Below are 15,227 nucleotides of genomic sequence, written 5' to 3'. Positions count from 1 at the left end.
GCAAAATTTGCTAATTAACCAACATGCATCTATCACAAGATAATGCATATACATATATACATCACAACAACAGTATAACGGGTAGAAAACTTGCCTGAGCGACTGGGGGTGATAAAAGGCTCGGGACGAGTCTGGTAACCTATAAACAACAAGTAAGTTGGAATTAAACCAAAGTCACTTGTAAATCTATACTCTAACTACCTTAGACTCTAACGCTCGCTTTGCGCTTACTGATTCTCTTAAGTCACTCGAGTACCCTCGGGTCCACCATTTTTTATAATTTAACCATTACAAGTTTTAAGGCGATTCCTTCGCGAGTGTCTTACCAACTGCCTAACACTCTTACCATAATTGTTTCATACACTAATTAACCCTTTTTGGTCTTTAACCTATGTTTCAAAGTAAGGCGAGGGGAAAAGTTTCATTCGCGAAACGCTGTTACTTAAAACGGTCGTTTCTCCTAAACCGTACATCAGAATCAAACGAACTACATATCAAAACGAAGCTCGTAACATGAACTATCTAAACATGGCAATGGTAATAATCTAGCAGGGAGTTCTCGGGTCCAAATGTTATGAACAAAAGCAGTCTAAAGTAAATCGGACATTACAACGGCTATGTTTACGCGATTACCAATGTTTAAACTACTCCAATTAACCACCAACCAACTCATAACCATCAATACAACAAAACTTCACCTAAACCATACCACATCAGTCCATAATCTCCAAGGTTTTCAACTCAAACAACCACAATCAAGACCTATGAACTATAATCAAGCTTCAATTACCAAAATACTTCCAAATCAAACCAAACTACTAATAATCACAATCCATGCTTCTCATTTCACAAAACCAACCATTAAACTTACTAACAAATAAAGTAAAGGCTAGGGTTTGAAGTTTATACCTTCCTTGGGAGGTGTTAAGTTGCTAGGAAGCCTTAGGGAGCCTCCTGCAAGCTTGATCTTTCCAAAGAAATCAAGAACACAAAGTTAGGCTTTGAAGTTTCTAAAAGTCCGATTTAAAGAACTGTAAAAATGAGGGTCTTACCATGATTATTTGGACGCAACTTGTCAACAAGAGTTGTAGGCCATCTCAATACCTTTCCAATGAGCTATAGAACACAATATTTGAGTGAGAAATGAAGGAGATACAGCAGTTTTAGTGTGCTGGTTCTGTTTTGGCCGAGAGCAATGGAAATGGGGGAGGAAATGCTTTTGCTTTCTTGTGTTGGTGGAATAATGTGGTGGATAATGATGGGTTGTCTTGATATTTTGCTAGGTTAATAATAAACAAATGAGTTAGTGGAAGATGATCTCACCATTTGCCATGTGTTGGTGATTTGTGGTGAGATGAGATCATCCCTAGTTAACTATATAATTAACTAGCCATTCCTTCCTAACTATCACTTGGTTTCTTGTTTGATCAACCATCCACTTGCCTTGCCACTTGCAAAGGTATTTACAAGAGTCGTTATTCATTTCTTTGTCCGGTTATCACTCAATCTCGTTGATCGTTTGGTTAAATACCTTAATGGTTTTATTGATAAAATCTTCTTGGTATTTTTAATACCTAAATTAATTCTCCTTTATAATCCTTGAATTTAAAATCCTTCATCTTAATATTAATTCCTTAAATCCCTTAATGTCTGGTGGAAATTTCGGGGAAAAATAAAAGTGCTCGTTTTCAAAATCCGACAGCTTTTACATACACTTATTTTCTTTATGGAATACTAATACGATCTTAGAATTTCCATAACAGTACTCCTATATATCGTGGTCTGATAATTTTTCTTAATCAGCATTGTCAGCAAAAGTTACTATTCATCCGGGTTTCAAAAATCTCCAAAAATTAGGGTTATTACAGTCTCCCCTCCTTAAAAGGATTCCGTCCCGGAATCAAATAGAAAACAGTTGGGGATGCTTTTCTAGCATTATGCCTTCTAACTCTCTAGTCAATTTTCCACATTATGGTTCTACCACCAAACTCTGACTAGTTTGATAACCCTTCTCCTAAGCACTTGTCCCTTTTCGATCTATAACCCTTCCTGGTTGCTCCATATAGGTTACGTCTGGTTGCATGTCTATGCGCTCATATGCCCCTATTTATCTGGCATCCGAATTACATTTTCTTAACATTGATACGTGGAACACGTTATGAACTTGCTACATATTCGGGGGTAGGGCTAGCTCATATGCTATCTTCCCAATATGTCTTAATATATCCAAGGGTCCAACAATTCGTGGACTTAGCTTCCCTTTCTTTCCGAACCTCATCCTTCCTTTCTAAGGGAATACCTATAACAACACTAGGTCCCCCACTTCCTATTCCTTGTCCTTTCGTGTTAAATCAACATACTTCGTGTTCCCATCTTGGGCTACTACCAGCCGTCCTCTGATTAAAATCTATTATATCCTTGATCCTTTGGACTACTGCGGGTCCGACCATCTTGCGTTCTACAACTTCATCCTAACATAAGGGAGATCGACATTGTCTTCCCTCAAGGATCTCATAAGGCGATATCTCAATACTGACATATGATCTATTATTGTAAGAAAACTCAATCCGTGTTAAGTGATCATTCCAAATTCTTTCAAGTCTATTGCACAGACTCTCATTATAGCTTTTAACATTAGAGCTTTTGCTTCTCAATACCCATTCTTTTCTAGTTCGTAATCGCTACTACCTTCCGTTCCTAATATTATACTGGTTATACTTTTGCTCGTTAGCGTTCTATAACCTTTTAATAACCATGCCCACCTTAGTATCACGAATGTGTTTCCATTCCGAATACTACCACAACTTTATTACTCCTTTTTCAGCTGTTTCTATTTTCGAAAGCTTAATCCTTCATATAGAAGTAAAAGAATTTATTGAGAGATCACTATGATCATGAACACTTGTTATATCGCATAGTTAGTACAGAAGGTGGCCAGCCTTTAGTACTTGACAAGCAATTAAACAATAGATGGTATCCTACTAGGGTTCTATCACACAGATAGATAGTCATTCGACAATACCTCCCCTTTCTGGAAGGGTTGTTCTTCTCAACTTACATGAAATGAAAAGAAGAGAAAAGAATGAATTGAAGAGAATTGTATATATGAAAAAATATACTGCCATAAAATATCTGGCTTGGAACCTACCTCTGAACTATAGAGGTTTGTCATAGGAGAACAAAATATATATGTATTTATATCAACATCAAGTATTATAGCATCGCATTTCACATGCCTAAATATTTTCGCCATTCCGTCCATCATTCTATGGACCCATGCTCTTCCTCGAGCTTATACACAATTACCTTTGAAACTCCCTTGATCTCGAAAATCGAATCTGGAATCTCATTCTAGACCTCATCGTTACTAGAATCCATTTCTATACCGCAACCTTCTTCGTATGGGTAATACTACTCTTTATCGATAAGAAGGAATAAATATATCATAGGTAGATAATTGACTTAATTAGTCTATCAATGATAACTTATACACCACCACGACCCGATTAGTGGTACTTACTCTCAACATCCATTCCAATACAACTCTCACGGTTGTAAGTAATCAGCTCATTACTCTCAGAATCATTCCTGCATTACTATGGCCCACCGTTGACCTACTGTAGTCATTCGTTTTCCATGAAGTTTTAATAGCTAACCATACGGAGTCCATTCATATCATATCGAATTCTTCTAAGGAGGTAACATGATCACCGTTCTTGATTCATGAAGAACACTCCTGATCCTGATGTACATTCATGACGTGAAGCAGATAAAATTGCAGAAGAGTTTCAATGAAAGCAATGATAGCAGGTTAATACCATTCTTAATCATATGCCTTCAATAGAAGACTAAACTCAAAGGTTTGTTTAGTCCTTTTTTTTTGAAACATGGTCCAGGCTCATTCTCAAGATAGTATCTCCTGAGATAGATAGCCCGCTCATGGCGATTACACGAATTAAACCTTTACCAACTACTATTACGGTTGGGTATTGCACAGTCATCAGAAGGAATGTCAATCTTCCAAACCATAATACAACCTTCATAGCTTTAACCATCATCACTGTATTCCTTTGGCACAAGCTCCTATAATTATCCTCTTACCTTTAAAGTGTCGGCCACCTCTTTGGCCTTTCCTGATAGTAAAATTTCCTTACAGTCAATGTCATTTTAACCACCTCCAAATAAATTTTCTACCTTATTTCAATCACAGCTTATGTGAAAATGCTTTTCTTTAATATCTGATGAGTAAATAAAAAAAAATATCACCATTTTTCCATAAGTTATTGCCTCAATCTTTAGAGGTTAATCACTGTCACGACTGACTCTCAATCATACTTAGAACATCTTTTATCTTAGGTCCTAATTGCCCTGAACAATTTCGACCTTTACTGGTTCGATCCATACTTTCTTGTGGTTTAACACGTGCCCCACTTGGCATCATTATAATTATGTCATATTTCCTTTATCAACATTTTTATTCTTGAGAATTTCGAATATTTCCTTTCTCCTTGTAAAACCTCTAAGGTTATCCTTCAATCGTTCCTCCTGTATTCCCTATATACAGGGCATATCAAAATACCATTTACTAATACTAGAACCATTGTCTATATACTTCTGAAAAATTTCTCCACTGATCCTTAAAGGTTATTATTACCTTAATCCTTTCCAATTCATACTGTCAAAACTCATACTATCCCTATTAAGGGTGAAATGCCAACCTTTATGCATTCTCCTAGGATTCGTTTTAAGTTACCGATATTCTATCCTTAATTCCACCTTTAAAAAGGTACAAACATCCTTCCATGGATAAATAAAGTCATATATCCCTGATAAGGGTATCTTATTCAATCATTTCCACCTCGATAGTCTATACCGAATTTCACAATAGCATCCTTATTCAAGTTAAGGTCAATCCACATGGCCTCCAAAAGATAAAAATGGTTATCCGCTTTTCTTTCCTGATTTGGTAATGATCACATGGATGATCTGGAAGATATTGGTCGTGTTCAATGTGAACTTCTTCTTAATAAATCCTTATTTACTTTTGTTGTTTATCTCAACAGTCATCTCAATGTTGGGATATCTTTCATACCTGGCGTCTCCCTTCCTGGGTATCAAGCCACCGGTCTTACACTTCATATTCTTGAAGGTCACTTCCTTCATCCAATTTTCCTAATTTCTTACTTCCTTGTCTCCTCAGTCTATCCGCGTCTCAATATTTATCCTTCGAACTATCTCAAGGTTTCCTCAAATCCTCCCAACTTACAGGGGATAAAATATATTTATCTCTTATGCCTTCGACCATCAATTTAACTCATGGTGAATCACCCTCATCCTGACGATTACATACTTTTCTATTTCTATTGCTACGAGTCTTTAGGGTTTCCTCATACCCAACTTCCTTATCATTCTTCAAACTCTATTGCCTTTATATTCCTTTCCACTTCAGTTTCTTTTTATTTTCCTTTCTCTTATCATTATTTCATGAACCAACACAACATAAGCATTGATTTCAAATATCCCGTCATTCTGGATTCGTGTCCTCAGAACGAATCTTGATAACTTTTACAACTTAGATTCATAATTCATCATACTCATCCGCTTTTGTTCTAGCTCCAAAGCTTTTACACTACCTCCATAACCTTGGGAAGTACTTTCCCGAAAATAATTGTCTGAACTTAAATCATTTTATTATAATCTCTTGCTCCGTGCCTTCCTTGGCCTTTCACCAGCGGGTGGCCTCTCTCTTAGGAGGGTAAGTGACAAAAATAGTCTTTTGTGATTCGTCAATCATTTAGAATCTCAAATGATTCCTGTATTTCCTTTAGTCAGGCTCTTGCCTCGACTGGGTCAGCTTGTTCCTTGGAACTCTGAGAGCTTAGCGACTTAAAGGTCCTGAAAGAATTTCTCACCGCATTGTTTCCTCAGGGTGGTGGTTGGGGATAATAGTCTAAGTTCTGTCTAGACTGGTCCATAAATTGTCGTATAGGAGTACCATCTCGGGTCTCCTTTCCTTACTCGACTTTCTGTTTCCTTAGTATGAAATGTTTCAACCTTCTCCCATAATCGGGGTTATCTTATACATTAAAAACCTTGTTTTCCACTCTATTATGTTATGGGTTCTTTCTTTCTTGATGGCAACCTCCCTGACTATCACATTCAGGGTTTGCCCTAAATCTTATTCCTCAAACTATGGCTCTCATCTAAGTTCTCATCCTTAAGCTCTTGAACTTTTGGAACCCAATTTCTGTAGGAACACCTCACTATCCCCTTATCATCTTTCTCGGTGTGGATCTCTTCTCCAGTCATTGACTTTCTGCCTTCATTCATCACTTTTTCTGGCACAATATGTTCTTTTCCAAAAATTTGGTCTGTATTGCAATCTCAAACAGCTTTTCGGTACCGGCTCCGGTTACCTTCACTTCTATTTCCATTTTCTCAAAATCTCTTATAAACTATCCCAAAGACATTATCATCTTGGGTCTCTCCTTTTTACTAAGGGCATCAACCACCACATTGGCTTTCCCCGAATGATAAAGAATCTCCCAATCATAATTCTTGATTAGCTCTAACCGCCTCCTCTGGCGTATGTTGAGCTCTTTCTACGTAAAAATGTACTAGAGCTCCTATGGTTTGTGTAAATCTTGCACTTCTCTCCATACAAGTAGTGCCTCCAATCTTTAGGGAAAAACTATTGCCACGAGCCCAAGCTCATGGGTGGGGATATCGAATTTTATATTCCCTTAATTGTCTTGACGCGTACACGATTACCTTGCTGTGCTGTATATGAAGCACCCTAATTCCTTATGCGAAGCGTCACTACACATCACAAAATCTCATTTTCCATTCGACAACGCCAACATAGGGAACGTCACCAACCTTTGCTTCGGTTCTTAAAAGTTGTTCTCGCATTTCTCTGTCCATTCGAACTTCTCAGTCTTACGAGTAAACCGCGTTAAAGGGGCTACTATCTTTACAAACTTGAACGAACCTCCGGTAGTGACCGGCCAATCCTACCTCCGGTAGTTTCCCTAACCATGGTCATCAATTCCTCAGTGGTCCTTTATTCATTCTTGTCAGGATCCTCCACGGGATCCTCCTCAGCAACAATCCCTTATAGGACAACATCCTCAACCGCTACATCCTCAATATGAATATCATCCGGTCCTGCGTTAGGATGCTCTATCGGATCCACAATCCGATCTCCAATTAGTAATAAAACATCATCGCGTTGTTGCTCCTCAACCTCAGGGTTCGGAGTCCCGCTACCATATACGATAACGAACTACTCTTCTATCACGATATTTATAAGGGTTCCTATAAGGGTTTTAACTGTCAGTACTACGTTAGGTAGCCCGACTATGAACTTGGCAAGAGTTCTTATTATCTTAGTTATTATCTTAACGTCACATCATCTCTGAGGTTTATAACGCTTAGCTCTGATACCACTTCTGTAATACCCCCAAATCCGGGGTCGGGGATCCGGGTTGTCACGAGTTCCATTTCCCTTAATAACACCCAATCTTAATAATTAATCAACTACTCTGTACTGTGACCCCACAATAAACACACACACCACACGTTATAGTCTCAGAGATGAACATCCAAAAATAATCATAAGTCATTTTATTCCACAATTATCTGCCAATACACCTTAAAAGGTTTTCTGAATAAATTTACATTTTCTTTGCCATTATTACAATTCATAAGTATACATAAATCTGGTACATCAAAAGTTGAAGCCTAGTCTATTGGTAGTTCCCACCTTAGCTACAGCGACTTCAATGCCTATAGGAAGCTGCAGAACGTTTCCTATCCGCTCGCGAATTGGGAGCTTGGTCCTGTTCATCTTGTCTATCTGATGTTGTGTGATGAAAGAAGAAAGCAAGGGTGAGCAGCAAGCCCACCAAAATAATATGTATAATAATTTACAATATATGAGCCTTCTCATAGTACTCATGAAAGTCTTGGTCAAAAGAAATGAACCAAGTTTGATATCTTAATGCGATGAAGTCGCAAAATATTCAGTATATATACATATATACTTTTCAAAATCTTGGAAGTCTTCTTCCATGCATAATATACACAGAGTTCCAGTGTATAACTGTATAAAAATATCGTTGCAAGGTGATCTCATATATCTAACCTTGTCTCAACATTTTTCTGAAAATCTTTGTCATGCATAAGATAATCATTTACTAGATATAAGTTTAAAAGATGAAGTTACAAGATACTCCAATATACTTATATCTTTTCCATATACTACTTGAACTACCACCGTTCAAGTTATAATTAGTTTCAAAAGTTCATCACGTAGATGAGACTACAAGACCAGATTTGAATAGATTAAATCTTTAAAATATCATCAAAATAAAATGAAGTTACGAGATACTTCATTTGATGCAAACATCATTTTGAAAACTTGACCCTGCCAACACTCAACAATCGCCCAACCGTAGCCTTTCTATCGAAGTGCTCTGGGTAGTGTTGCAGAAATATCCAATTGGATGATGAACTCATTACGGGAGTTTGCCGCGCCAGGAAGTCCACTTACGATGATCAGTCGTAGTAGTGCAACCCCACCATTTTCTACATGTAGAGGAGAACCTGTCAGATTTACTTGTCAACCGAACACTGAACTCCTAAGGAATGGACCGCCTTAGCGGAACTTCCAGGCCATTTGGGCCAATATAATAAGGCTGGGCCGGCGCCACTCGACCACTTACGCCACTCCTAGTTCAGATGAAATCCATGACTCTGAAACGTAAAGCTCGTTCCCCCTTTCCCCAAGTAGAAACTTGTTGATACGGCTCCACCAAGAAGTCGTATCTAGTTGGAAAGGAGAACTCACCGATATTTCCCAGGCGATGCCTGTTAATGGATTAACTTGTTCCAAGAATTTTACTTCCCGAGTGTTGGGTAAGTAATCGATTCATTTAACAAAACAGCAACCTTGTTGCGAATATAAAGCACACCACAGAGCCGGATCCCTCAGGTTTTGAGCGAGTATTTAAATCTCCTTCGAAAGGAGGATCTTAAGTATAAAAATGAGTTTTGGGATCCGCTCTAACTTTTAAAAATCATTTTGAAGACTCGCAAAACATTTTTAAGAATGTTTGGAGTGATGCTGATTTAACAAAATAAATCAGTCCCAATATATTAGAAAATATCTGAATATTATTATTTAAATAATATTTCCATAAAGAATAATCTTTATAAAAATAATTGAAGTAGAAGTTTTGAAACTTATACTTGAAATGAATATTAAATATCCAAAGATATACCTATACGAAAGTACTATCTTTATTTGAATAATCAAAAGTGAGTTTGATTATCGACACCTTATTCTTTAATAAAATAAAGAATATATCTCAGCAAATAATCGGAGTCATAGATCCTCAAATGAATATTCAAATATTATTCAATAAATAAAATAAGCTGAGTCATAAGCCCTCGAATGAATATTCGAAATAATATTCAATAAATAAAATAAGCTGAGTCATAAGCCCTCGAATGAATATTCGAAATAATATTCAATAAATAAATAAGCTGAGTCATAAGCCCTCGAATGAATATTCGAAATAATATTCATTAAATAATAAGCTGAGTCATAATACCTCGAATGAATATTATAAATAATATTCATTAAATAAAATAAAGGAGTCATACATCCTCAAATGAATATCCAAGTAATATTCAATAAATAATATAAAGGAGTCATAAGTCCTCGAATGAATATTCAAGATAATATTCATTAATAAAAAAAGAGTTATCGAATAAATCTTATTCGATTAATAGTTTTGAAAACTATAACCATATATATATATATAAATAAATATATATATATATAAAATCTACTCGGGATCCTCGACTCCCGGTTTTAGAAAATGTTTTCACCTTTGGGTCCCTATACTAAGGGTATATGCAAATTACCGCTATTCTCTAGCATAGGTATTATCAACTGAACCAACAGATATATATGGCAAGAATACGAAACAGGCATGCATATATATACCATATCAGCATGCTTCAATATATCACAAAATTTGCTAATTAACCAACATGCATCTATCACAAGATAATGCATATACATATATACATCACAACAACAGTATAACGGGTAGAAAACTTGCCTGAGCGACTGGGGGTGATAAAAGGCTCGGGATGAGTCTGGTAACCTATAAACAACAAGTAAGTTGGAATTAAACCAAAGTCACTTGTAAATCTATACTCTAACTACCTTAGACTCTAACGCTCACTTTGCGCTTACTGATTCTCTTAAGTCACTCGAGTACCCTCGGGTCCACCATTTTTTATAATTTAACCATTACAAGTTTTAAGGCGATTCCTTCGCGAGTGTCTTACAAACTGCCTAACACTCTTACCATAATTGTTTCATACACTAATTAACCCTTTTTGGTATTTAACCTATGTGTCAAAGTAAGGCGAGGGGAAAAGTTTCGTTCGCGAAATGCCGTTACTTAAAACGGTCGTTTCTCCTAAACCGTACATCGGAATCAAACGAACTACATATCAAAAAGAAGCTCGTAACATGAACTATCTAAACATGGCAATGGTCATAATCTAGCAGGGAGTTCTCGGGTCCAAATGTTATGAACAAAAGCAGTCTAAAGTAAATCGGATATTACGACGGCTATGTTTACGCGATTACCAATGTTTAAACTACTCCAATTAACCACCAACCAACTCATAACCATCAATACAACAAAACTTCACCTAAACCATACCACATCAGTCCATAATCTCCAAGGTTTTCAACTCAAACAACCACAATCAAGACCTATGAACTATAATCAAGCTTCAATTACCAAAACACTTCCAAATCAAACCAAACTACTAATAATCACAATCCATGCTTCTCATTTCACAAAACCAACCATTAAACTTACTAACAAATAAAGTAAAGGCTAGGGTTTGAAGTTTATACCTTCCTTGGGAGGTGTTAAGTTGCTAGGAAGCCTTAGGGAGCCTCCTACAAGCTTGATCTTTCCAAAGAAATCAAGAACACAAAGTTAGGCTTTGAAGTTTCTAAAAGTCCGATTTAAAGAACTGTAAAAATGAGGGTCTTACCATGATTATTTAGACGTGACTTGTCAACAATAGTTGTAGGCCATCTCAATACCTTTCCAATGAGCTATAGAACACAATATTTGAGTGAGAAATGAAGGAGATACAGCAGTTTTAGTATGCTGGTTCTGTTTTGACCGAGAGCAATGGAAATGGGGGAGGAAATGCTTTTGCTTTCTTGTGTTGGTGGAATAATGTGGTGGATAATGATGGGTTGTCTTGATATTTTGCTAGGTTAATAATAAACAAATGAGTTAGTGGAAGATGATCTCACCATTTGCCATGTGTTGGTGATTTGTGGTGAGATGAGATCATCCCTAGTTAACTATATAATTAACTAGCCATTCCTTCCTAACTATCACTTGGTTTCTTGTTTGATCAACCATCCACTTGCCTTGCCACTTGCAAAGGTATTTACAAGAGTCGTTATTCATTTCTTTGTCCGGTTATCACTCAATCTCGTTGATCGTTTGGTTAAATACCTTAATGGTTTTATTGATAAAATCTTCTTGGTATTTTTAATACCTAAATTAATTCTCCTTTATAATCCTTGAATTTAAAATCCTTCATCTTAATATTAATTCCTTAAATCCCTTAATGTCTGGTGGAAATTTCGGGGAAAAATAAAAGTGCTCGTTTTCAAAATCCGACAGCTTTTACATACACTTATTTTCTTTATGGAATACTAATACGATCTTAGAATTTCCATAACAGTACTCCTATATATCGTGGTCTGATACTTTTTCTTAATCAGCATTGTCAGCAAAAGTTACTATTCATCCGGGTTTCATAAATCTCCAAAAATTAGGGTTATTACAGCTTCTCTGGATAGTTATAAGATTTTTACTGTATAATAATGTTTATCTGTATAAAATAAGGCCCGGTGAAGGCTATTTATATTTACGAGAAATTAGGACCCTGTTGGATCATGTCGGATATAAAAATCCAATACTTAATAGCTAAGAATAAATAAAACTGATCCAAACGGTCCCCGTTTTAGGATAAACATCAAAATCGGTTTTTAAATACAGTTTTGGGGCTCAGCGCTTTTGGTTGCACGTATTACGAAAAGATAAGATAGTATTACACGTACTACGAGAAGATAATATAATAGTTTAATCAAAATATCTTGGATAACGATACTATCCAGATTGCACGTATATCGAGATGATAAAATAATATTTTAATACCCGTAAAACCGACCCGGAATCTTTACCGATAAAACCGTACTTCGAATCGAAAAATTCAAAACACGAAAAGAGTTTGAAATAATAAAATTAGGCTAGAAATCATTTTTTGGAAATATTTCGGTTTGTAGATTCCCCACACCGTTGAAGTTGCGGGTTTTTGAATAATCACAAATAATTTATATTTAATTAGAAAAATTATTAAATAATTCTGCAAATCATTTATAAAATCATATAACAATCAATATTTCACTTGTAAAATATCTAAATAATATATGGCTCATTCCGAGAATATTAATAATCTAAATTCACAATTATGGCACATATAAACCGCAATTACGGAAAATTATTCACTTATAACTTTACAGAAAATCCATATATAATATTCCTAATTTCTTTTTTTTACTGCTGATACGATCACAACCACATGTATCACTTAATCACATAACAATTATACTCACATAAATAATAAATCTGTAATTTAGAAACAATATATAAACTTTGGTTTAGAAAGAAATTTACACATCGATAACACAATAACCCGGATAACAATTTGAAACTTATACAAGCTGTAATAAAATATTAAATTTTATTCCTTTCTTTTTAGGAAAATTACTTTTACAATAATAAATAAATTTTGAAAAGTCCGGGTCATTATAAATATTGTTTCTTCCAAATCAGAGTTTAGGAATTAAACAGTTAAATATAAACCACAGAATCTTTGTTTTCATTGTGGAATTGTTTGGCTAACTATTTATACATGTAAAGAGTATCACAGTTTGTATTATGATTATTATAAACTGAAACCCTCTTTAATTAAAGCAAAATCTGATTCTGCATGTATAAATACTGATAGTAACAATGTTAACATAGATTATGATAAAAAGTCTTCTGCTGCATATGTTGACAAACTAAAAAAGGCCAAAGGATCCAAGCAAGTCTGGGTCCTTAAAAACACTAAATGATTCAAATTGCTTATTGCAGGGTGACAGTAGGAATGCTCTAGTCTTGGACAGTGGATGCTCAGGACATATGACTGGTTATAAATCCCTGCTATCAGAATTTGAGGAGAAGGCTGGCCCAAGCGTTTCTTATGGAGATGACAACTTAGGAAAAATCTTGGGATATGAAAAAATCAAAGTTGGGAATGTCATCATTGAAAATGTAGCTCTAGTTCCAGGACTAAAGCATAATCTGATTAGTGTGAGTCAAATCTGTGACAGAGGTTACCATGTTAACTTTTATAAGGAGCATTGTGAAATTGTCAGTAAGTCTGATGGCAAGATCACATTGACTGGTGTGAGACTTGGTAGTTTGTATGAAACCAGGGTCTCCACAAGTTTTGATAATTCAAAAGTTTGTCTACTAAGTAGAGCGTCTGTGGAAGATAGCTGGAACTGGCATAAAAGACTTTCTCACCTGAACTTTAACAATATCAATGAACTTGTGAGGAAAGATCTTGTAAGAGGATTGCCTAATGCAGTGTTTACTCCTGATGGCTTATGTGATTCATGCCAAAAAGCCAAGCAAAGGAAAACTTCTTTCAAGAGTAAAACTGAATCCTCAATTCTTGAACCATATCATCTACTTCATATTGAACTCTTTGGTCCAGTGAATGTTATGTCTATTTCCAAGAAGAGGTATGTACTCGTAATTGTTGATGAATACACAAGATACACATGGGTGTATTTTCTGCACACCAAGGATGAATCTCCATCCATTCTTCTTGATCATGTGAGGGAGCTGAAGAAAGGATCAACATACAAAGTGAAGATCATCAGAAGTGATAATGGAAATGAATTCAAGAATAGCTCTATGGAAGAGTTCTGCAGAGTTAAGGGGATACAACAAGAGATTTTTGCACCTGGAACTCCACAACAAAATGGAGTTGTTAAAAGAAAGAATAGAACTCTAATAGAAGCTGCGAGAACCATGCTAGAGGAAGCAAGATTGCCTACCTATTTCTGGGCTGAGACTGTACAAACTGCTTGCTTTACACAAAATGCAACATTGATCAACAAGCATGGTAAAACACCATTTGAGATGGTGAAGGGAAAGAAGCCAAATTTGAAGTTCTTTCACATTTTTGGTTGTAAGTGTTTTGTTCTCAAAACTCATCCGGAGCAGCTAACCAAGTTTGATCTGAAAGCCGATGAAGGAATATTTGTAGGTTATCCGTTGACTACAAAAGCCTTCAGAGTTTACAATATGAGAACAAGAACATTCATGGAATCTATAAATGTATCTTTTGATGACAAGAAGATAACAGGTCTAGAAGATACAGATGACCATGACAAGTTGAGATTTGAAAATGAAGTACCTTATGCTGAACTTTTAAATCCTGACTCTGATACAGTAAGTCCTGATATCACTCAAAGCTCTGAGATTCCACAGTATAGTCGAAATTCTTCTGACACTGAAGCATATGTTGAGGGGGAGCAACATAACTTAAATCCAGAGACTACAACAAGTGATTCATCTCAAGAGACATCAGTAAAAAGATCATCAGACTCATCTTCCTTAAATTCTGATGAGTCAAATACTGATAACCATGGGAATACTGATTCAGGGGGAACATCAGGAAACAACAATGTACTACTCAAAGAAATAACAGAGAATGCATGGATCAAGGGGGAGGTTCGTCTTTTAGGAGTCAACTTCCATCTGCAAGAAAATGGTCTAAGTCACACACACCTGACTTAATCATTGGAAACCCTGACAGTGGTGTAAGAACAAGAAAAGCCACTCAGAATGAATGTCTCTACTATTCTTTTCTATCTCAAACTGAACCTAAAAAGGTTGAAGAAGCTCTACAAGATGCTGGCTGGGTCACAACAATGCAAGAAGAGCTCAATAAATTTGAAAGGAACAAAGTCTGGACTCTTGTACCAAGACCAAAGAACAGATCTGTAGTTGGCACAAAATGGGTGTTCAGAAACAAAACTGACATTG

Source organism: Apium graveolens, chromosome 5 (genome assembly GCF_009905375.1).
Source record: "Apium graveolens cultivar Ventura chromosome 5, ASM990537v1, whole genome shotgun sequence".
Classification (NCBI taxonomy): Eukaryota; Viridiplantae; Streptophyta; class Magnoliopsida; order Apiales; family Apiaceae; genus Apium; species Apium graveolens.
Note: the sequence above shows the minus strand (reverse complement) of the source record.